This window comes from Falco naumanni, chromosome 8, assembly GCF_017639655.2.
Source record: "Falco naumanni isolate bFalNau1 chromosome 8, bFalNau1.pat, whole genome shotgun sequence".
Lineage (NCBI taxonomy): Eukaryota > Metazoa > Chordata > Aves > Falconiformes > Falconidae > Falco > Falco naumanni.
In genome coordinates, this window is record NC_054061.1 from 40,765,314 (window position 1) to 40,791,424 (window position 26,111).

At 36.8% G+C, this 26,111-nt stretch overlaps 1 long non-coding RNA gene across 1 annotated transcript in view; it reads left to right on the top strand.

Annotated features, from left to right (window-relative positions):
* LOC121092732 overlaps window positions 1-9,882 on the top strand; it is an 11,546-nt gene extending 1,664 nt beyond the window's left edge. Inside the window, exon 3 of the long non-coding RNA XR_005829364.1 lies at window positions 9,580-9,882. This is a non-coding gene — a long non-coding RNA (uncharacterized LOC121092732). The remainder of the gene's footprint in view (window positions 1-9,579) is intronic.
* Window positions 9,883-26,111: the final 16,229 nt, after the last annotated feature.

Below are 26,111 nucleotides of genomic sequence, written 5' to 3' on the forward strand. Positions count from 1 at the left end.
GTGTGTCCCTTTAGGTATGCTATTGAATATACTATGGTTTTGAAGGAGATTCTGAGGAAAAGAAGGTGTTTCAAGACCTAGTTTTTAGGCACAGTTTGTTCCAGGGACAGAAATACTACCTTCTTGATTTCAACAAATATACAAAGCAAACATCTGTGTTGGATGAGAATTTCGGTCTGGTTCCCTTTCCACTTCCGCTGCCATTTGCTCTGGAAAGTTTCTTCTACATTTATACAATGATGGAATTTGTTTTTCTTATGAGCATGAATTAAAATTCTAGAGCTGTTACAGGTTCTGACATGGACCTGTTTTAAGAACTCTAGCTCTATTAATTTATCTTTTTACTGAAACATCTTCATTTTTCTTTGGCTTAGTCATTCTTTCTAAAAAGAATGATTTTGTTTATTTACACACTGGACAGTGAGTGAGACTCTTAGGTACAACAGACATAGGGCTCAGAAGCTTTCTGGTCACCACCCTTACGAACAGGGATCTGAAATTCTTAATGATTTGAGATAATCATTAGAAAAATCGGTAACTGGAGGAGGTCACGCCCGAGGACTACGTTTTGAAAAGTCAACATCTTAACATTCTCCAGGCATTTTCTGAGAATAATAGTGTTCTGATGAAACTTGGCTATTCATAGTAAATTGAACTGTAGTATCACATCTGTTAGTGTTGTGTGCCATGAAAATGTGGTCTCATGTCAAGGCAGAGAATGCTACAAGGAACCACTCAGAAGCTTTAGCTTTCTCAAACCACTTCCAAATTCAGGTTTCTGTGCAGTCTCAAATTCCATACAACCTGCCTGCTGGTCAGATATAAAAGGCAAGTGGTCAACATCACTTAATCAGAACTTGTATTTTGCAAAGATAATCCTTATGTAGACATTTCTGTGGCATCATTAGTTCAGCAGATCCAAGTCACTTTAGTTCTCCAAGCTCACAAGTTTAGCTTGTACAATTTTTTGGGCTCAGAGTTGAAGTGTGGGAAATTAAACAGCCCAACACTAACTAGTCAGACTGAGTGTTTTAAAATATTTTTAAAGTGATGCTTTTTAGAAGAGCCTGGATTCCACCGGTGAGGAAGATATGAAAACCTTCTGTTGTGAAGAAGCAGCAGAATTTTACTCTCCATTGAAATCTTTCTCAAAATCAAATGGTGTTTGGACACTTTTAAAAACACAATATAGTTAATTATGTCTGTTTAGTGCCCACTGTGTTTGGTAGATACATTACCACTATCTTCAGCAGAATGTTTTTCTGGCTTTTTGTAACCATTACTCACATATTTTGAGGGAAAACTGGTCAAATTTTTGGAAACTTGCAGGACAAATGATGTGTACATTTTAATTCAAGAACAAATCTAGAAATAGATTATAGAAGACTGTGAAATAGCTGGTCTGTTAAAGCAGCTTTGACTTGTGTACTTCCTTTAACTATTTTAGCATAAGCTGTGTTTTCATCTACTTATGCTTACATGGTCTGTCCTTCAGAAAGTCACTCTATTTGGCTTTTCTTAGATGTAATCAGAACTGTTCTGTGTTTCCCTAATTACAAACACATTTCTTTCTCCATGCAATATCCCCAAGTATGCAGCAACCATTCTCTTGCCAAAGCTTTCTGGCATTTTTATTCCTGTTAGAATCCAAATCTACATTTTTCTGTGAGAAAAGCTGTAGGAAAGACTGTAAACAGGATAATTATGTAGCAATACAGTTTAAAATGCAAGTTTTACTTGCACATTATTTTAAATGTGTATTTTTTTTTACTTCCTAATGAGTTGTGGAGATGCAATGCATTGTTCCTGAAGCACATGTGATTTCATTAACATAATTGCAATAATTCTGTAAGAGATTTTAAAAAGAAGGTATGGGAAAGATAAAAAGATGTGCAGAATGTCACAGAAGTTGCTCACAGTCATTGGTAATGGTCTAAAATTTTTAATCTGTATCAGTTCTGTGTGGCCTCCTTTATCTCACCCTGTGGAATAGCTCTGGAAAGGGACCAGCCAAACAAAAACTCCATAAGGAATGCAGCCTAATTTTCTGTGTCCTTTACAGATGCCAGAAGCACCTCATAGTAGATTATTTTCAGAGTTTGGGGAAATAGTCATAAACATAATTTCAAGAGGTGAGTTAAGTCTAAATCAATAGCTGTCCCCAATATTTGATATTTGAACTGAAAACCTTCAGTGACATGCTAAAACAGAGGAAAAAAAATTGCCACACATTTCCTGGGAGAGTTTTGTAGTCCTCAAGAGACCTCAAATGGAAGTTAGTGGAAAAGTAGTTGGAGGCTTCCATGTTTTCCTCTTCTTTTGGAAGTTGTTAAAATACTGATTTATAGAAAGAGAAGAAATCCTGATCATTACATCATCAACCATTGTTCATAGAATAAAACTTAATGAGTGTTTTCATTCATGCATCATTTTAAACAACACTCACCTATTAATTAGAGACATCGAATTGAGTGAGCTTCTCATTATCTTTCCTTTTGAAAGGAGAAAAATACAGTAAAACACACTTGAATGTGCATTGTTCAAAGGTGTAAACCAACTGCTTTAAAAATGTTAGCTCAAATTTTGCAATGATACTCTTTCAAAACATTTAGATTGTTGATTAAACTTGATATATCAAATAAGAACGCTCACTTTCCATGGCAAAATTTAAAAAAGGATTGTACCCTTTCCTGATTCTCAATGAAGAACACCTGCAAAATAATTTTCAGCAAAAAGCTGTCAACAAATTTGTTCCTCCTTACAGCTCATGGAATGAAAATGTAAGCAGTTTTGAGCAAAATTTGTCATGTTTCTAGCTGTTCTAATGCCTTGCCAAGTCTCCTTGGATCTGTGCTACTACCCACTAATAAACATCCTCCTTTTGTTCAAGGGGGTAAATGGCTTTTGCTTCTGAAGTGAAATGATCTGAATTACATTCCCACACCAGGCATTAAGTGACAGGAAGCTCTGATGTATAACCTAATGATAAATACTACATTACTGGATAGCCCTTGTGTTAACTAATAACTGAATGACTCTTGAAAGATCAAATTAATATTTTCTTGTTTCCATTAAAGCATTTCCCAAGAGTAATGATCAGTTAGTTTACTTGTCCCTAAACAAGCCATGATCATAGCCAAAGTTACCTGTATCTTCTCCTGGTAAATTCAGTTTTGCATATAGATTAACTACCGTTTATATTTTGTCAGAGAAGCACTCACAGGGCTCTCTCTTATGCTACCCAGATTAACTGCTTATGCACACATTTACAGCTTTAAAATTAATTTAGGTATTTATGTATTCTTATTAAATTATGCAGTCATTGCCCATCAATGAATTGTTCATATCAGCATTAGCAGAAAGTAGTATCGTATCAGCAAGTAGCAGAAAACTTGCTACTACTAATAAGTGACTGTATTCATATACAATTTTAAACAGTATTTGTTCACCTTTCTATTAATTATAAATGTTGACTAAGACATCTCACATTTCTTTTCCTCTTCCACATAAAAGAAGATAAATGGAATATTTCAACCTCCAAAAGAAAAATATTTAAAATATTTATCTTGTTTTACCTTCATCCAAGACAGTAAATGTTGAAATACTGTAGGGAGAGATGTAGCTTTAGGTACAAAGCTACGTAGGAACAGCCCTAGCATCTCTCCAACAATACATGTATAAATGTGGCAAAGATATTTTTCAAAAGTTATTCAAATGTATTCTGTTCGTATATGTCTGCCAACTTACCCTAAAGAGGCAGACATGGGAATGAGGATTTGGCTCCGCAGGCACAGCTGCTGGCCATGGATAGCCATGAGAGCAGAATTTTAAAGGTGACAGTAGAACACAACTATATCCTGATTCTGTCACACTAGATAAACTTTTCCTCACCACTTTTCAATAAACATGAGTTCCTGTATCACAGATAATTGGCAGGCAGTTGGAGGGAAAGAATCGAGTGGAAACATAATCTGAATACAAAAGAAACCATCAAACAATTCCCAAATCCCTATACAGGTGAAATATAAAAATATCACCTATATTCATTTCAATGGATTTTACATGGCATTTCCACAACAGAAACAGAAGCAGCTCTTTTAAATGGCACAAAGTTTATAAAACACAATAAAATGTTTCCCAATACTTTGTACAGGTATTTTGCATTCAAAATGCTGTAGCTAACATGCAAGCCTTGCAAAGCAGTTTACAGACCCTTTCCAAATCTCATGTCATCAATCAGATATCTGTAAAACTGTTCTTGTAAATTGTGGGTAGCTAAATAGTCATTTGCAGAGAAGCCACTTAAGCGAGCTGAGGAATGGAAAAGAGAACTCAAGAGATCCTGATTTCCAGTTTTTTCATCTGTCTTCCAGTATCACGACAAGAAATATTAAAGACAATCAGAAAAAAGTATTCTAAGCATTACAAGAACGTATAGCTTCAGCTCAACGGTGAAAACAGCTATACAGCATAACAAATTTCAGTGGTTAAGTTGAATGTATGGAATGCTCTATCAAAACAGATGGAGTTTTATAGATGTAGTTACTGTTTAAATGACAAAGAGAAGCAGCCATTTAAGCCCCTTTCTTTAGATTCAGCATTTCCATTACAAATCAATTTTTTATATATCTTTAATACTTCAACATGTAACTGGGCAACATCGGTGCATAGATTTTTTTTCCAATTAGTATGCTCTGTAGTACAGAAACCTGTACAAAACAAAAGCATTTTGTAACAATATACAAATACTCTTAACACAATCCACTTGGTATGTTAGCTGTATTGAAAGAATTAATGTATTGAATGAACAATGAAGGTTGTTCCCCACTGGGGGTTAATTACACTGAGTATGAAGCCTGAGGAACCTGAACTATGAAAAGACAACATCTTAGAATTACTACAGACCAACTGAATGCACAGTTACACATTTTCAGTGAACACAGCATGTTTCAGAGCTTATCAAGTTTTCAGTTTTCTCAGTGATACTGAGAGACCTTTGCATATTCAGGTTTAATGCAATCAGATGAATTAGAAGTACACAGAACAATTGCTTAATATTTGCAAATATTTGAACTTCTCCTACTAGAACATACTTAAACTGCTTTTAGTTTAGTCTGCTTTTCAGGTGTGGACTGATTTTTTGGGTGTGTATGCTTCAGGGAATGTCAAGTGTCTTCATAAGAATGATGCTTTTCTTGTTGTGCTTGATTCTTTTGTTCGTTAAATTGTCTTTAAGGCAGTACTGGCAAATGAATACATTCTTCGTCCCTGACCCAGAAAAGACTTACGAACACAGTTAGGTTTATGTACTGTGAGTGGCCTCATTGACTGGTGATTTAGTACAATGTTTCCCAGCCTTTCTTTTACTTAAGTCCCTTGTGAGGATGTAATAATACAAAACTGGCTTACTGTAAATTTTTGCTTAGAAGAGAACAGAAGCAAAAATATATGCTCTTAAAACTCATGCAGATTGTATATTCTGAAGCGTAAAGTAGTTAGAAACACATTATTAAAACAATTGAAGCAAGCACAAAACAACAAAGAAAGAATACGTGCATCTTGTACTCCAGAAAACGTAGTGCTTTGCCATCTGTAATTTATATTCACATACCCTGAGTGTAGATACACCCCCATTTCTGGGTTATCTTTTGAGGAAGAGATTATCATAACGCCTGGCTAAATCAAGACCTAGAGGATATTGCTTGAATGATGCATAATAACTAAGTGGAATTTTGTGTTCATTTTTTACGGACCATATAAACCCCACAGGAGAAGCTTTCAGTAAGCATGTGAGAAAGCATTAGTCCCTCTCCACTCAGTTCTCTACATAAAAGCAGATTACTCTGAGCTCCATAGGAAAAGAGTGAATGCTGAAGCATTGCCTGGAATGGCACGATGTGTTGTATTTCACAATAACAGGCATTTTGATAACAGAAAAGCCAACAGCCACAGGTGATCGTGATAGTCATGTTAGTGTGCCTTTAAGTCTAGTGGAGCTGGATTTTCTTCCATCCTGGTGAAAAGTACTCCATTACCTTTCTAACAAATGGTTAGCAGGCCCAGAAAATAACAACTCTTTACTGCAACACCTGCTTCCAAATGTCCTTGTTTGTTATGCTTCTGAAACATTATTTTTGTGTTCACTTTTGCCTAGAATGGAGGAATCTAGGATCAAAAGTCTTGTCATCTGGCCTACCCTGGATGAGTTTCACTGTTGCATTTCCTGGACAAGATTCACTGCAGTGCTTAGAAAGTGTTGTCAAGTAGCCTGAAAATTGGGGGTGGGGGGGGGGTGGGGGGAGTGGGTGATATGCTAAGGTCCACAAGAGACTTCATTTCTATGTTAAGAAATAAAGAAAGAGAATAAGGAGGCAAAAGCAAGTGCAGCAATAAGAGGTGAGATTCTACTACAACTGCAACACCGTTGCTGCAGGAATTTGACAGTATTCTGGAACTTACCAGATTCTTGCACTGCATAAAGGAAATGTTTGTCCTTGAATAATACATCACCACATTTGCAGCATTTTTTTTAACAAGACTTTCTGTCATCATTATTTCCTCTTATTCCCTGCTTTGAGATGTAATCAATTTAAATTGCAAATGGAATATTTCTACAATGTTTGAATAAAATGTATAAAAGATTTGACTCTTCAATGTCCTGTAACAGAAGGAAAAATAAAGAAAGTTTATATGCAAACTAATACAGGAATAAGCAACTAACTGAAAAAATTCTCTGCATAGCCCATTGATTGTGAGGCTTCCATCTTAGGTGGAATTACTGTATTGTAGTCCCTTTTGTTATGAAAATAAGTCTACAGAATTAACAATATCTGTAGGGGCTGTATCTAGCGGTTAGTACCTGCTTTTTATTGAGTCCTCTCTCTTCCACAATACTTCAAGAATTTCCTTAAAATAGAAAACTGGAAATTAGAGACTGTTAAACTGCTAGAGCATTGCCACCACCACAGAGGAAAGCAACTGGGGGAGCAAAAGCATAAAGAATGGTATATAGTGAACAAATATGTGATTCAGTGAAGAGCAGAGTATGTATGGCCTGAAGATGGTAGAGAATCAGACGTTACATGGACCTAATTGATAAACCATTTTCATCATCAAAAGCAGCGGTGGCGTACTCTGTCTCACTCAGTTTCTTCCCTTCATCTTATTCCCCTCTAATTTGCCATAAACATAATTCAAACAACTTTAGTTTATCATCTAAGCACCAGTTAAAGGTCAGTGGAAGACCTGTAATGAATTAGCAACATGATGCTAGTAAGTAGCATAAGCGCACTATCTTAAAGCTCACTGGACTTGTGAGTTCTTCACTGAGTGCAATGTCTGGTAAAGAGGATCTGATATCAAATGATTCTTAGGAGCTATTATATTAAAACTTTTTAAAATATGTCCCTAGCATTGGTGGATAGAAAGGGTGCAATGTTTTTGCGAAAATGGATTTAGGCTCTTTCTACAAATTAATTTCTTTATTTTGGGATTCAGAATGTTGTTATTTTCCAGAAATCCAGGGTAAAAATAACCATGACCCTACTACTGACAAAAAGTGCTGCATCTGTCACATAGGACAGAAAGCCATGGCTAAACACACAAATAATAACAACTCAGATTTGTTGACATTCCAGAGTTTGAAATATCAAAATATCATTGAGAACATTGTAAATTTCAGTTTGACTCTATCTTATTCCTGCTCCAACACCAGGCACTCCATCAGTCCTGCAGCATGCTTCACAGCAAACATATTTCCTGACATCTCATGCTGTTGCACCAACATAAAAAGAATTACACAGACTTCCAAACTCTTTAATTTTAGAAATTTGGAGGTGGAGTAATAGAAATAGACTTCAACCCTCTAGCTTTGAATGCAGATACAACCTCAACAATTTAGATTCCTTTTCTGTTTGGCTGTCTTTCACTAGGAGCAGTTCGATGGTATTTTCTCTTTTGGCTGTGCTACCCAATCAGCTACAGTACAAAACTGAAAACAAATATACTGAAAACTAATTATTACCTATATAGACTTATGACAACTTTCTTCAATACAAATGGAATATTATTGCAATGTATATAATCAGATGTATTTCGGTTTCTAACTTGACAGTAAAATTTCTCCAAAACAAATAATCTTGTAACTATAATAATAAATAATCCCAAAATAATAATAAATAATCTCAAGTTCTCAAAATATTTTAAGATCTCAGCTTGGCCTTTGTTTCTTTTTTTCTTAAAGTCATTCATTTCAATTTTGCCTGTATTTACAAAAACCAGAAGAATTAAAGTTGTCATCTAGTACAATCCAATTTTCAGAAAAATTGTGGGGTTTAATTGATTTTAAAAAATCCTTAAAATCTTTTAAAGTATTTTGATGGACTCAAAATGTCCATCTTCAAGAAAATAAACATTTTAGAAAAGAAAATTAATCATTATTGTAAAATCTTCGTAAAAAATCTGTAACAAACTTAGAGCAGACCTTCTGCAATAAAAAAGTAACCACTCATATCTCTTTACATACAAAAAAATTACATATTATCTACTTTTTACTTACATGCACTTACAAAACGATCCCACAGAAGGATTTGTACGTAAGTTAGTAGTCGACCATACGACTAAGGACTGCACACAATGAGCTTGTAATGTATAAAAGCAATAAGATCAGGTTACATTATGGAAGATTTTATGCTTTCAAGATTAGATAATTGTAAAAGTTCTGCCTAATCAAAAAGATCAGGAACATTTTGAACTCTAAAGGAAAAACTCCACCCAGTGAAAAGGAAAATTGCAAATGAGATACAAATGGTAAGGAAGTCAAATTTGTCAGACTATTAATGTAAAGAAGGTAAATGTCATTCTCTCAGTAGAATTGCTTTTATTTTGAAGAAAATCATCTCTCTTTCCCTTATAAAATGGCAGATCTGATCCATCTGCTGAATAAAATGTACAATCTCAACACAGCAATGCTATTTGCTAGCTTTTTCAAGGAGAATTCTAATATGTCTAGAAAGAATGTATCATTATTCAAGTTGACATGAACCCCCCAGATATCCTTTTTAATTAACAGATAAAAGCAGTGTAGGAGCAGTTTCATACTGATGCCATACCTCTACCTGAGCTTCTCAGTGATCTGATGTGACAACTGACTTACTAATTTTACCTCACACCCACATTTAAAAGTATACTTTAAAAAGTCATCTTCCGTAACCCCTTAAATGGAGAGAACACAAAGATTTTTAAATATTATTGAAAAATCAAAAATCAAGGGGTTGATAATCAAATAAATAAAATATAACACAGACAAATGAAAATACTTGGATGTAGCTCACGTATACTTCTGAAGGAGATGGATCAAGACTCAGGGAAGAAATACACAGTAGGACTGTAAACTGTAAACTAAACCTCGGTCTCAATATTGCCCTCTGTGCTGACTTTAATATACTTGGTAATGTCTTGTTTACCCCAAGAGCAAAAGTGAACCATGCAGCATTATAACAACCGCCTTCATCCTCCAAAGGTCTACAAAGCGTATGACCATCCTTTCTCCCTCCTCCCTTCTTTTTTCCAAATTTATAGATGAGCCATTAGGAATGGGGGAGACATGGAAACGCCTTCGTTGTCAACAACATGAGAATGATTTATCTCCTGTAGAAGAAATCATTGATGTGAAATAAATGCCATTATGTGTTAACACTACCAGGATTGAAATGAATAGTTGACTGGTTCAACTTAACTTCAGCAAGACCTAAGTGAAGCTCTGAGATTAATCAAGAGGCTGTCCTTTTCTTTCCCTGAAGGGATGGGCCCCTCCACTGTCAAATAAGTTTTGTGGTTCAGAGCAACACAGTGGATCAAGTTCGCTAAATGCTAACTATTTAGATTTGAAAAAGGGTTTGAAGGGTGAAAGAATGCCTTCTTTTGTCTTTGGGATGCCAAGAAATAATCCTTTTTCTCAGAGGAGTCACCTCACAATGACTCATGCGACATGTTCAGAGCAGAATAAAGTTAGCTGGCAATTAAAATAGAAGAAATACAAAATCTCCACCTTGTGTAAATTAAGTCAGCAGTTTACCACCTTACCAGGACACTTGAGAAAACAATACTTGTATTATTTCATACCTTTCACTGGCTTCCGGTTCACATTTAGTGCCAGTTTAAGGCATGAACCTACTCCTTCATATATTCACCTGTTTGGCGTCTGCATTACTGATGGACTCCTGCTCTATTTATGATCCAGCAAGACAACTGTGTTCCACTGGCACAACACAACACTGATCACAATTTACAGCCTGGAAATTCTGAGACATCGTTCACAGACACATTTGCTCTTTGACTTTCTTTCTCTGTTATTAACAAAAAACCCAAACCATCAATAAATAAATTCAGACATTCCAAAAGGTGATGAAGACCCTACTAATATCATCTTAGCAATAGTCTTCATTACTTAGTAAACACTTTTCTATTATAGCATGCAGTCCTTCAGAAACGAGTCTGGCCAGCTAACCCGACTGTGTATGAATTCGCACAAATAAGACTCGGGTTGAAAAATGGAGTACGAATACATGAGTCCATGATAATAGAAAAATTATTAGGAAATCATTCGGTCGATTTTCCTTCAGGACTATTCTTTACAGCATACTGAAGGAATTTTCTTACTTATTTTCATTTCATTTGTTTGTAATACCAATATGGCTTCAATCATTATTTTTGTTCAGAAACTATTTTACTAATTGTCATATTCTCCCTGGTGCTCAGCCCAGCATTCCTCCTCTGAATTTACATGAGGGTGAACCTCAAAACATTGGTTTAAGGTAAACAAAAAGTCAGGAACTTATTCAAGGATATTTCTGCAATGGTTCTTGTGGGGTTAGAAATGACCCATGAGCACTTGACACTTGCAGCTTTTCACATGAGGTTGCAGGAATGACCAAATTTTGTTGCCCAGATACCGATGATTTTTTGTTTCAGCTGAAGCTAGGAAGTGCACATGAACACAAATTTTAAAACAGTTCAGTTACAATCTTTCTAAACTTGGCTTTGTATTTATTTCAAGCTGCAGTTTCTGTATTTAGCCTGAATTTTGGTTGGAATTACGTAAATGTAAACTCACCAGAGACAACTGAGACAAGGAAGGCTACAAAAGGTTGACATTCCCATTTGCAAAATCTCAGCACTACCACCACCCCCGCCCCTAATTTGCTGTTTTCTGGAACCAGTAACCAAACTCTGAGCCAAACTGGTGCAGGCTGAACCCCAGCGGCTGGGTAGGTTGTGCACCACTGCCATCTTCGGTACAAAGGAGGAATCGCCTATGACGGTCATTCAAACGAAACGTGTTGAAATAACTCATTTAAATATAATCAGATGGTTGAAATTTGACAGCAGAATGGAACAGATTTTTCCACTGTTTGCAATTCTACAGAAATCAATAGACACAGCTTTTCTGTGCTGTATGCATATTTAAAAAAAATATTTGGAGATTGAAAACCCATGCACAATAAATAGGAAAATTAAAATATCTCGTATTACATTGCCAAATGATGGGGTAATAGACACAAACATATTGTTCTGTAAAAAACTGCTTTAAGAAGAAAAAGTATGAATTGATTCATTTAGTCAAACACTGCTTCAACAGATGGTGTGATTAACAACTAGTATGTTAGCCATCTCAGGAGCTTAGAGAAAAAGTAAACAAATGCTTTTAAAACATATCACTTTATTCCCCAAAAGGTATTTTCATTCATTTATTAGTAAAATGTGAAAATCTATATATTTATGGTAGAGCTATGAATGTTTGGAGGATAGTAATCAGGCATGCCTGGCAGTTAAAATATTATGTTCTGCTTTTAAATGCAGCCTTGAAATCTTGCAAGTTTTGGTTTTTACCTGAATTTTCACACTGGTTACTATACATCAATATCTGGGGAAAAAAAAGAGGAGGAATTTTAACCGCTCAGACCTTAATGAGTACAAATCAGTAAGTATTGTACAAAAAGTTCAAAATAGGCCTGATTTTCATGTAAGCAATGTGTCGCATCATTCCAACAGACCAAAAGCCCTAAAGGCAGCCTGAAGAGCAAGGTTACACATGCACAGAAAATGCCAAAGGTTTTTTTTTCACCACCAACAGGACGCAGAACCAAAAAAAAGGTCTTAGCTCATGCTATCCTTCTACAATTCGCAGGTACTCATGACAGTATAAACCAGAACAAGCCTTTCACTCACTCAAATGGACAGGACTGGAAGAGTCCTTCTGCAATGGGTTTGTTAGAAGTGTCTTGGACAGTTGTAGAGTTTTATCCTTGGTTCAGTTTTCACTAAAGACTTTCTGAAATGGAGTAAGAAAAGAAAAGAGTGATACTAGCAGCACTGGAGAATGAAGCCAACAGCACCGAGCAGGAGAATAGAAACAGAAGCAGAATTAGTTTTCATTGTCATCTGGAAAATGCATCATACACATAGTTGTTGTATTCCACAGCAAACCGGGAGGCAGGTCAGACCCAAAGGCCATGTGGCCTTGTCCATATGTTGCCAAGTCCAAGCAACATATTGCCCAGTAGCTCAAACTCAGAGCTGTACTACTGTGGTCACTCTGCTTTGTAGAGAGTCCAAAGAGGTTGTTACTCATGTTTGCATTTGACCTCAATCTACCATAAACAAGTTAAACCTAAAACCATGTACAAAATATTTTAGGAGAAAGTTTAAATATGGTCCATAAAACTAATCTTAGAGCAACATATCTGTCATTCAAGAATGAAGATTGGGTCATCCCTGGCTCAGAAAGGAAGATGGTCACATTCTTCTGATGTCTTATTGGTTCATCAAGAGAACTCTTGTATATCATTCAGCTATCCAGATAGAAAAAGGGAATATCAGTGTAATTAATGTACAAAGCAAGTTACTGCCGGTCAGTTTAGTTTATATAAAACTGTCAAAATCAGGGCCCATAAAGAGTGATTCTATTACCAGAAAAAGACTAAACAATTCTGATGTAGTTACTAAAAACATATTTGCTCGATTCTAACGTATCTGGCATGTGAGAGGGAATCACATTGTCACAAACATTTCTAAGACCAATGTCCGGTAATATTGCCCAATTCTGGCAATCTATAGCCTATTTCAATATGTTCTCTGATGAAAAATGTATGAATTCATTTAAGGTTTCCTTGCCCTCTCTCATGGTCTTTTCCTAACATTTTCATCAGCCAGAAGATCCATTTCAGAAAAAAAAAAAAAAAAAAAAAAAAAAATTGAAGAAAAATTTGCTGTTATTCAGCCATGACTTAATTTTTTTCAGAAAAGACTAAGAATCAAGAAATACAGACCAGTGCATTGGACTGAATTTTCATTTTCACAAATCAGTTGTGAGATAGCAATGTGCTTTATGCAGAAAACACAATAGTGACAGGGATTATGTTTCTGATTATGTGTAAAATGAGAGTCATTACTACCAGAGCAAAGTTAAAATTTAATAATAGATTATTATTTACTAATAGAAACACCTCACTAGCTTCACATCTTTCAATCTCTCCTTTGTCTTGACGCCTATAAACAGATCAGCACTAGTGAATGGACAACTATCTCACTTATTCATGTCATGTTATTATTTCTGTGGTTTTCCCATTTTTATCTTCCTCTCTGCTGATTTGAACTTTTAGCTTTGGGGGGCCAGGACTATCTTCTTGATGTATACTGATATGGCACCAGACCAGAGAGAATGTTTGTGTAACTCTGAGACTCGCAGGCACTTCAGCTTCAGCTATAAATTCATGGCTTAAAATATGCAGATCTAGAATTATACCCAAAATGTGAGTAGCACAGATGGTGATATCATGTAATAAGTCTAAAAACAATATACAGGGGAGCTAGAGATGAAATGCATTATCTGGATTCTGATCGGAAAAGGCAGAAACAGTAATTGTGAAATGGTTTTAAAGTTTCTCATACTTTATACAGCTAATCTTTTTCGTGTTTTCTACTGCTGTATTTTTACTTGGTAGAACGGGGTCTTTACTGCTGCGTGATATAAAAGTGCTTGCCTAAATCTCCGAGCGCACTTCATAGTCTTAAGTATACTATAACAAATGACGCATCAAATGTGAAACCCCACACAATAGTTTACTGCTCAACATTGCACATCAGTGATGTGCAAAGTTGAGGGAATAAATAAACCAACATTTTCAATACACAAGCAAGCAAATGCACATATAGCTCAAGAAGCATGGGAAGAAATCAAATGTCAAAGATGTAAAATTCCCTACTAGCCATCAACTCCATTACGAAAATTTCCAATTAGGACAGTCTCAGTGGATTACAACTGCAATAGCTGAAGTAAGGAGATGAGCAGCAAATGATTTGCAGCTTTACATGTTAAAATACACAATGTTGATAACGTGGTGCAGGTGTAATTCTCTGGTTCACAGGGCAGAAATGTATTACTTTTCACGCTAAGGTAGTTTCCAAACCTCATTTGTGTATCAGGACCCTACTTTAAAATGAATCATGCAAATTGACACAAAATCTTTTCTTCTTAGAGTGTGTCAGTTCAAAAGTAATAATATCATGAACTTGTGGGTTTGGGCACTATCATAACTTTCTGAGGTTTTAAAAAGTGGGGAAAAGCTGACATTCACAAACTTCCATATATTTACCTACTAAGGAAATCCAGCAGGCAGTTCATATGTTCTTTTGTAAGATATGTTGGAACTAGATGATCTTTAAGGTCCCTTCCACCCCAAATCATTCTATGATTCTGTTATATTGGAAGAAAAGAAAGAGTGAAAGTTAAAGAAATGGGAAATTATAAAATCATTCACTTGCACTATAAAGACTCAAACTTCACCCTTGCTAGTCAGATCTTCCTGGGTTTTCTTTTTAATCATTGGAAAATTAAAAACTGCCTTTAGAAGTGAAGCTCTTTCTCTGATCCTAGAGGAGCTTGTCTCCTCACTGTCTGTATAGCAAAGCCAACAGGATTAGCCTAGCAAAGGCTCCACACTTTGATGCACACTTTACCTTTAGAATGTTTGCTTCTTCTAGCACTTTTCTATCTTCCTTTGTCAAAAAAGTTCAAGTTTTCTTTGTTGTAACACTTTGGAAACATAACTTCATTCCCCTGCCTCAGCTTCCTTCATTTGGCAAAACAGGAAATAAGTTTTTCTTTCTGAGAGCTGAAGCTGTGTTCGACAAAGTAAATACAATGCAGATTTCAAGTATGTTTATGCAGTAGTTCTCAACTCCTTTCTGACCAGGATTTCTTCTGATTCCTCACTATAATCCAAAACTCACACCTTGCTTGCAACCACCACAGTTTCCCTAAATAGCACTTGGATTGGCAATCATAGTACAGGTAGGTCTGCCAAATGGTCATGGAACCTAACCTCCCTCCTTGAGATAAACGTTAGTGCTGTGAGAATTCTGAACCTCTGAATCTGAAGTGCACTTAGAGCTTCCTATTCCTACCTGCATTCCAGGCCTGTATCTAAGTGTTCTGCTGAATTGGGTAAATTCACTTTGAAATCTGAAGTGGCATTTCATGAGCATGTACTGCTGACAGAAAAGTTGAGCAATAAGCAACCATCTTTAATATAATTTTATATTGAAGTGACTTAAAAAAGGAAAAGGTTTCAAAAATTATCTTGTTTGCTTGTTGCATGTAGTTTTTCTGCTTATTTTGACAATGAGCTAAATTTCATCTTTTCTCTTCCACAGAAAAATGTACTCTATCTAAACCAACATAAATTACTTTAAAATGAAAGAAATAAAATAAAATCAACAACCTTGCCTTAAAATGCAGCTCTTGAGAAAGCCTGCAGTCAGAACAATACTACTGCTAAAATTAAGAGTATATTTCTTTGTCCCAGCTTTCTGTATCACTGTACCACTGTAGTTCACCATCACTCTCACGTGCAGGGTTTCTAACAACATGCAAGACCTTTTCACTCTTGTCTTTATGCAGGAGAGGCAGAGCTGACTAAACAGTTTTTGCAAGCATAAGCCTTGCCAGAGAAGCTGCGCAGTACAGGCATCTTCTGGGCCAATCTGTGAGTGACAAGGGACATTGCGTTACTGATCCAACACATCAGTTATCGGCTGCCCTCTAGTGCAGATTTTTACGCTACACTCTCAATCCTCAAACCATAACTCAACTTTCACACCCCCTGCGGATCCTCTAAACTAAACTGAGAATAAAGCACATTTGCTTGTTGGGAGTGATTCATCCCAAATTCCTTTTGTCTTGCTTCATTCTAGCAAAAAAGTTCATTGCATATTGTATGTATGAGATGGAAGAGCTTAGAAGTCTCCCATGAACACAAGTATTTCTCTCCTACATTTCTGCTGCCCTTACATAAATCCAAAAGCCACTTAAAATTAAAGATAATTTGTATTTCTCCAAAACAGCACAAAAACCAGAATACCAACTGCCAATTTTCGCAATACCAGTTGTATTATCCCTCTGAGCATAGCACAATCATGCTAGTTCCTTACTTCAGGAGTCAACTGCAATGTGCAAAGGACAACCTGATCCCTGATCTCCACTGCTAAGCTTAAACTCTCTTCCACAGAGCTGCTGTTGCAAATAGACACCAGCAGACAAGTGTGTAAGCTTGAGGTCAAATTAGATCCAGTCCTAACTTAGTGCAGGGAGTTGTCCATGCAGTTTACATACACACAATAGATCACTGATAGAGGTTTATCAAATTCCACAGGCATAACAGCCAAACATTGTAGCGAGCTTTACCTCATCTTCTTTGTCTCTGTCTTATTACTCAATCTGGATGAGCGGTACTGCTCTAGCATGCGTGTTTGGCATTGAAATCAAGTTGATCTGCTACTCTTTCAGACTTCTGAGATGACAAAAATCAGCAGAGCTGTAGGTACAGATTCAAGAGCAGTTACAATTGCAAAATCTGCTCACATGGAATGCAGGATCACAGATGACTTTCCATCGGCTAGAAGCCATACTAGAGTTCAGCAACTCCCACACAACAGAGCACAGCAGATCAAACTCCTGCTCTTGGAAGCAAAAGCAGTATGTCTGCATCACCATGGCACTGAGCTGGAGCCAGGGCTTTCTACTGGGAGTCAAAGATTTTACTGAAATGCAAAATCATGCTAATGCAGCTGGTCAATTTGTAAATGGGTGAGCACTTGTTCAGGGCTTTCTTCACTACATTTAATTACACAGCACAGGCATTCCCTGAGGAACATCCCTTCCCTTTAAATCCTTTAAATGTACATCTTTGAACACAGCAGGATCATAAAGACACTTACTGACATCCACTTTATCATCCAGTGCGAAGAACTGCCACATCCAACAATGCAGTCGCCAGATACAAAATTTATATAATAGCACTAAATGGAATTTTTCTTAATAGGAAAGCAATTTTAAGGAAACTTGGATCAGCTATCTGTACTGCAGATGTGTAATTACTGACACAATAATGGAGAAACTGACAGTGTTTTCACTGTTACATCTACAATGATCAATAAAGTAGATTGCCCAATGGCAAAAATTAGTACATAGCAAGATTGCTACTTTACAAGAAATGCAATGCTACCATCATTACTGAATAAATACTACTTAAACACAACTAAGATAAGAGAGAACTTCTGCAAAGACATGGAACATGTAAGTTCTCAGATACCAAAGAAGAGTGTAATTATTATCCTGGTGGCATCAAATCTTGTTTTGAGGAAGACTGTCAAGATTGCTGGTATTATTAAAAAACACAGTAAGAAAAGTGCAAACCAGTTCCTAAATAAATATACTTAATATGATCCCAGGCCTTCAGATTCCAAGTAAAACCAAAATTCCCTAGATATATACCCATTCTACAAATTGGCAGCGATTGATTACACCACTTCCAGGGCAACATCAGCATCAGTCCATGGGAGGAGGATTCAAACGTCAAATTAACTATCTGTGGAAAGTCTCACATTCACATCAAACTAAGCAAAAGCTTTGGAATTAGCTAAATCTCAACAATTTTGAAGTTAATACTGTAAAATTGTTGCTGTAAAACCAGCACTTTGAAAATCAATGAAAAGCCAGCTGTATACCACTACTGCAACTTCCTGTGACCTAAAAGCTGACTGGAAAGGGATTCAGGGACATTATGTCACTTTGTAAACCCTGGACACCTTTGAAGCAGAATGGAAGCTCTTCAGTGACACTGTCTACACAGCTTTGAACACCCTGGACTACTTTGAACACATTGGACTTAATGCTCTGGAAACCTAAGGACTAAAGCAATGAAAATGCATGAGAAACAAAGAAATGAGAAACACAATGTAAGGTGCTTTAGCAGAACGTGGCAGAGCAGGACCTGGTGCAAGTAAGGACATGGCTCTCCATCAAATGGCAGCAGAAAATTTGCAGAATGGTCCTGCAGCTGCTGCAGAGAATGTCAGAGCTCTTATGAGAGCAGGATCCTCCCCAGTATGTTCTCTACCGCTGTACGACTGGGATCTTCATAAAGATTTTGTTTTCTCATCCTACTCTCCAGATACCACATGACTGGTTTCAAAAAAGCATTTTAGTTCTCCTGTCTGATCAACTGGAAGAGAAGGAAGAAGACATTCAGTTTTGGCAGTTTTCCATACTTGCCATTCCCTAACATGGGAGCTGCCAAAAGTGTTGCAATGGAATAATCTGTATCTTTGTATTACCCAACGGTGGAATTCGTTTCTTAAAAGAAGCTCACACAGGTTGTTTTCAAGCCATGAACACTGTTTTTAAGTACCTTAATCTAGGTAGAATTACAGTTTAAATATCTTATACCAACACTGATAGCATTGACTATAACTGACAATCTTTCCTATCTCTAAATCTCTGTAGACATCACATTATAATGCTTTACTCTTGCCAACGTTTGCTCTTGCTACATTTTTTCAAGCTAGCAATCATCACACTCTGTTGGGATGAGAACCAAGGATATTTGATTTATTCAATAATTCATAAAGAAAAAACTTCTAATCCAAAGCAAACTTTAGGTTTTCTATATTTACCCCTTAATCTCTCACTTACACTGGCAGGGAATAGGTATATTTTTGCCATCAGAAAACAGCACTGTCAAAGCAGAGCTCAGATGATACAGTTGGTGCCTTTACAATTGCTTTTATACTGCTGTTTTAAAAGTTGGCTGATCCATTGTTTGTATCGTTGCTTTGATGCAGTGAATGATCAAGACCTCACTGTTATAGCCAAGGAATACACCCCACAGAAGCACATTGTTGTATTAGAACTGTGTCAGTTTGCTCCCTTCCAGGAAGATGACCAAGCGGATTAAACTCTTCCATGGTATTTTGCTATGGGCATGTTACAAAGACCAAACCATTTTTGTTGTGCACTGCAGCTCGTTAGGCACTTCAGAGATCTAAAAATATTTTTTTTACAGCAGCTGTTATATTTTACATATTTTTTAAAAGAATTGTGTGTGTAAGTAACATAGTCAAATGAAAAACATATGTCCACAGTTAATAGTATACAAAAAGAGCACTATGTATATCACTGAGAAATGAATAACATAAGCTTTGGTTATTGGCTTAAATGAATACTTTACAATCATTTTCCCCCATAAAAGGTGTGAACTGGGGGGGGGGGGGGGGGGGGGGAGGGGGGGGAGTACTGCTGGGAATGGTGCCCTCTCTCATCTTAAAATGTGTGAGAATCCAAACAGATTATTTATATGCAGCTTCTTGTATTGATTACATTATGCTACATACTGTGTGATTCAATAGGACTCCTAAAAATATATTTTATAAGAGCTTATGGTTTGTAATGGTAGAATAGTAAAAGGTTTAGCTCTCACCATAATCTGAAGGGTTGGGATTTACACTCTGATTGTTGACATCTCAGAAGGAAGGGTCTGCAGCACATGCAGATCCTGGCCTGAAGGTCCTTTGCAAATGAAGGCAAAATGCTGCCAAGATTTAAGACTCTGATGGCTCAGAGTTTGCAACTTTGCAAAACAGGAATTGAAATGATGAATGAAATGGACAAACAGAGACGACTGCGGAAAGGAAAGCACTTTATTCTGGTTCTCTGTGCCACATTAAGGATTTGTGGAACTACCATTGGCATCATGGGATGGCAAATGGCTGGGTCCATTAGCAATATTGAAAGGCCCCTCCACCTATGCCGACTGGTAGGGGGGAGGATCTCATGGCTTCTTCAGTGAAAGGCAGGAAAAATCACTAGAGGGCTCCCAAACTATTTAAAGGGACATTCTTCTTCCTGTAATGTGCATAGGATAACATGAGTTAAAGACTTCAAGGATTCTCTTTTTACTTCTCTCGTTGGCTCAAATATGCCGTCTTTGTGTTCAAATTCACTCTTTCTGGAGGAGAGGCTGCAAAAATCACTTTTAGGGTGATATAAAGTAGGAGGGGGGAAGCTTTCAGATAGATTTAACAACTGGGGGATTGGCACTGCTGTCATTGGCTGAACAGAGAGACAGGAATGAGAAATGTGACAAGGAATCGAAGTTGGAAATGTAGCTGAAGGCTGAATTTATACAGCTTGCAAAGCAAGGACAACAGTCTGTGGGATGGGACCACCATAATTTGGTAAACTGTCCTATTTCTAACCCACTTCCCACCCACTAAATTCAAGCACCTTGGTTTTCTTCTGCAATTTTTGAGGAGTCAAGGAATCTCCAAGACATACACATTTACTTGTACTCATATATGTGTGTATAAATACATATATACATGTATACACACACATATATATATCAAAGTGGTCTTTAAAGGAGTCACTACATTGTGGAAAGGACAGAAAACTACTGACTTAAAAAGGAATCACCTAAGATTTTCTCTTCACTGACATGGCCTGTCACCCATTCTGTGCCAACTCATATCGGCAGGAGAGACCTTGCTTCCTGAAGAGTATTCTCTCTTTCTCTACCAGCAAAAAAACATAAGTGAGATTTCTTCCAGTGCTCCAAATAACCAGTGCTTATTCGCTTTCTTTTATGTGTCATGTTGAGGTTGCTTCAGGACAGGTTCTTTTGATGTGACTTACAGGAATTTTGTCCAAATTATCAGTCATTTTAAATGAAAGTTGAAAAAACACCTGTATATTTGGACTCTGCCACCTGCTAAGGGAGTAAGAGAAGCAGCTAACTGTAAAATAATAAGAAATAAGTAATCTATCTCCCCTGCATGAGCTAATTGAGCAGAAAGACTTTGTTTATATATGTTTATATAATGTTATATATAAAAAATATGGTTTTATATGTTAAATATGTAATTTACATATTATAATGGTAATAATACATTACTATTATTATAATTATAGGAGATGAGGTAAGAGAGCTGGATTTTTGTCTGTTATAATTGTCGCTATTCCAAACATAGCCATTCTGGAAAGCTAATACCCCACAGAGTTATCAAATCTCAGTTTTCTGAGGCAGTGGTCTCTTCAACCTTGTCTCTCTAGGCTATAGCTGGGTGACATTCTTCCTTAGCAGCAGTTCAGTTTTGCTGGATTTTTTCAGATGTCTCAAACTGATTTCTTACTGGTACACTTTGACATCAGTGTTTAAAGAGTTCTTGATAAGAAGATCAGAGAGGGGGAAGGGAAGTCTGAAGCTATCAGACTTCTCTTGCAGTGGAAAAAAATATTATGACAAACAGACATCAGAGATCAATGAGCTCTTTAGCTAAAAGTCTAGGAATGAGATCTGAAAGCAGCATTTTCACTTCTGACTTTGAGATTATCCCTGGTGCCTTTCTGCTTTTGGACATTCTGTGGGCTCCAGGGACATTCTTCTAAGTAATCATTTAAGATGAATGAAACGTTAGTACATACCAAGTAAACTCAACAGTAATGAAGTGGTGCCATAAAGGATATATCTAGTATATGGATTCAGAAATGGAACAGTTAACACTATTAGCATTAAAGTTGTCATAATTATGTTTTGCAGTTAGTGCTCCATTAAGATGAATGTGAAAATTCACATCTGTCTTTGATGCCACTGTTTCAGGCTATCTAAATGCAGACTAACCAAGATAATTACACTCTAATTTTCTTTTCCATTTCCTTGAAACTGTACGACATCCTCCATTCACTTTGTATCAGCTTGACAACAGTAATTTCACTTTCTTTTTTAATTTCTGCTGTCAGCCTGTTTGTTCTACCAAAGGTAGAATGGCTGACTTGAAGCATAGAGGAAGTAGGCAGTTCCCTACCGTAGTGAGAGGATAGGGGGTTGGAAAATAAATTTGACAACATTTTAACAGTCATTATTTGTTGTCAAAATTTGTTTGTTTTTGCAACTGGTATGCTGGTGAGAGTCATGTCTCTAATTTCCTTAGCATTCTATTGGGGAGTGAAGAAGTCAGCAGAAGTAGCTGGTAAATAAAATATGCATCTGGTGTGGGTCAAAATCTAGAACTTTTCGTGTACACATGACTGTTCGCTGCATCACTATGTGCTCTTCAAATGTAGCCCTCTACCATATATATTCTTTACTTCTATGCTTTAATACCTATTTTGATTGGAAACTTCCAAGTATCTTGGGGCACAGTTTTTGTGTCCTTTGTACAGTAATGAAGGAGAATGACAATCTCAATAATAACATTTTGCTACTGAATATGTTCCTAAGTATTCAGGCTCTTTACTTCCCTTGGTTTACAGCTTGTGTTCCTTTTGCACATTCTTTTAAATGCATCTAGGTCCAAGATTTTCTGGACTGACCATAATTCTGTATTAACGCATAAATTCTAATTCAGAAGATTGCATTCTTCCTCTGCAGTTCTTGTAGCTGTTACATCTTTGTGTCAGTTCTCACTTGAGGTATTTGTCTTCCAGTTACAGTGTATCTCTATAACCTTTTGATGATTTCAAGAGCAGTTTCATTGCCACTGAAAATGAAATTATTGACAATTCATAACCTGTTATAGTTCCTGCTCCACCTGCCGTTTTCTAACTCCCTAGACTATTGTGAACTTCAAGAAGATTGCTTTTTAAAAATCTTTTACCATCTGCTGTATACTGCTTAGTGCCTGATATCTTGTTAGGGCTTCTTGAACCAATTTTTGCAGTCTAGTTCTATTTGCATTTTCCAAGTTGAGCCAAGAGACAATTAGATAGCAGACAAATTGTGAGTCTCAGTCCTTCCCTACTGAGTTGGGAATGTCATGCTTAAGTACTCCAGGTAACCAGGGAGGCTTTCATTCTTTCTGGTCTAGAATATATTTCATACTGTATCTTTCATTCCTAAGTGTCCTGCCGGATACACACCACAACAGCCAGGACACCATAGGGATCTGATTCACAAGTGGGGATGGCTTAAGTTAAGGCAGTTACAGTGTTTCGCATCCCTCCTTTTCTTTCTTGTCTTAGAGATTCCTACCCTGACTAGAGCTGGCTCTGCTTCTTGGAAAGCAGTAGCTGAACTGCTAAAGTTTATTACACAAATGCCAAGCTCTTATTTGCAATTCTGTAACTGCTACATCAGTGCCTGAACTGTTCCTGCAGTGTGGGTAGGGAACTACTGCAACCATCCCAATATAAGACATCCCATCTTTGATCATGACTCAGTCCACAGCCATTTCTGGTGAAGAAGAGTGTCAGCTAACACATTTCAACCAGCAAGAGAGCATAAATTTTCTTGAGGAAAGGCCACATAGATAAAACAGAATTTGGCTTTTTATAGTACCTCATAAAGGATCACTGCTGAGTATACTGCATGGAATCTTTTGGCTTGGAAAATTGAAAACTGACTTATTATACTAGGATTTGATTATCCAGTGCCATAAAAATTAAAAGGTTCTGAGGCATGTATAAATTAACAGGACACTATTCAGTATAACATCAAGGCACAACCTTCCATACTTCCTAATACTGACCTGTGGGTTTTCCATATGTAGATCTTCTATTTTATCCCGAGTTCTGTTAGAGTTCAGTAGAAACAGACCATCACCTTGACTCTTCACCATCTGAGACTGACTCACTGACTCACCAGAGTCTCTACAGGAACAGAGAACTACATATGGGAAAGTTACTAATACATCTTCTGGTATGATGCTTTCATTCCTCACCCTCCCAGCTTGACGAACAATTATTGCAGGGCCAAGGAACTACAGTTTCCTTTCACTGAACATATACACTTTGGAGTATATTGGTGCATGCTGTGCATTTTAGCATAAAGGTTGGTCTAGTCTATAAACATATAACCTATAATAAGGTTAATAAGCACCTAAATAACATCTAAAGATCAGGAACAAAAACAAACAAATAAACTTCACATGGCAAGCCACTAGCCAAGAAATAGGGTATCTCTTCAGGGAACAATTTCTGGCTTGCAACTGGGAATATGAAAATTGTATCTTGTTTGCTCTGCCTAAATTTCAGGCAATCTCTATGTATCCACTGTGAATCAATTGGGTTTTTTGAAAGAAAACATGATTCCTATGGTCAGCTTCACATCCTAATAGCTATGAGCCAATGCAGCCCAGAATACCGGCTAGTCCTTTTGGGTGTAAGTGTATGACCTAGTTGAGAACTGTATGAATAATGGAATTTGCAGATTGACAGATGCATCACATAAACAGAGAAATAATTAATTTTGTGTTGTCCTAAACAACTTCAATTGTCCTAAAACAAAACATTTTGCTCCCTTTCAGGATACTTCTATTTTAATATTTTTTTATTAAAAATAGACCAATTAGAAAAGAAAAATGCTAAGATCAAAAATCAATTTTTAAAATTTTGAATATATATTTTTAAAAAGCTTCAATTTTCTCACTTTCCCCTTTACCTTTTCCCCAACTGATTTTTTTCAAATGAAATTGCTTACTGAATTTGACTTACATTTATGATTAATGTTGTCAGCCCAAAAATCATCTCAATAAATTGCATTTAGCCAGCTCCTCACCTGCTCTGAGCTGGGTTAGATTAAAATGCTGGAAGTCAGTTACAAAGCCCAACCATTGCACAATGATGGAAATGTTTTTGGCAAGTGGTGATAGTGTAGACATCGCCAATAAGTGCTTCAAACCGGACGCTTTGTCTCTTAAACCCCCATTAACACTGATCAGTATTTGATACTTATTTAGCAGCATTTCTTTCTTTCCGAAGTACCCGATCCAAAGCAATAGGAACCTTTGCTTGACTTCTGTGCACTTTGGATCAGGCCCCAACCTCCTGCTTCCTTTTGGAAAAATAGAAAGGCAATATGAAAACAGCAGAAACTTTTTTTTTCCTTAGCCTTATCTTTGTTCTGTTGTGTTTTTTTTTTTTAATGAAGCTAAATAATTTCTTCTCAAAGTCTGCCTTGTTCCTCTTCCATATGTTCCCTGCCTACGTAAATACCTTTAGCCTCTTTATTAATTCTTTGACAAATGTGTTTAGACCTCCTTCTCACTGTTCCTTTTTTTCTAGCAGGTTTTAGTCTAATCTAATGGTATTTAGGAGCCGGTTCAGGTCCAGCGGAAGTTTGTGCCACTGTCCTGGCATTAGTGGAGCAATACAGCTTATTCTGGGTCTTGGTTTGACCCTCCCCTTCTCTACAGTTAACACTTTCTTTCTGCAGCTCTCCTCCCACCAAAGCCTGAATAATAAAACATGCTGCAAAGCAGTGGTGTTCCTGAGAGTTAGCATTTGGGGTAGCAGATGGGGTGATAAAGAAACTGTTTGTGGGGGCGGGGTATGGCCCCTATTACTCCACACCCACTACAAGTATTTTTAGCCATTAAATATAATGTGGAAATGTAATGCATTTTAGAACTGTATTTTATCAATATATTATCCCCTTAAGTACAGTACTTTATAAATATTGATAAACTTGATTATAAACAAACTCATTGCTAATTCCTGGAGAGCAGTCATCATGATGTGGCAGTGTTTACTGAAGTGGTGATTGGCATGAAGCTGTGCTGCAAAGGATATATTTCTCTGGGTTAACAATTTGATAGAGGACATATATCTGTGCATATATACAGTTCAGTGGGACTGCACAAGTATGCGCAAAACCAGCATTTGACAAACAAAAGCTAACGTTTACATAATACCCCATGTAAGAGGCATGCTAGAATTATTTCTAATTCTCAGTATCTGTACTTATATCAAGTACTAGTTATGAGGCTAATATGAAAAA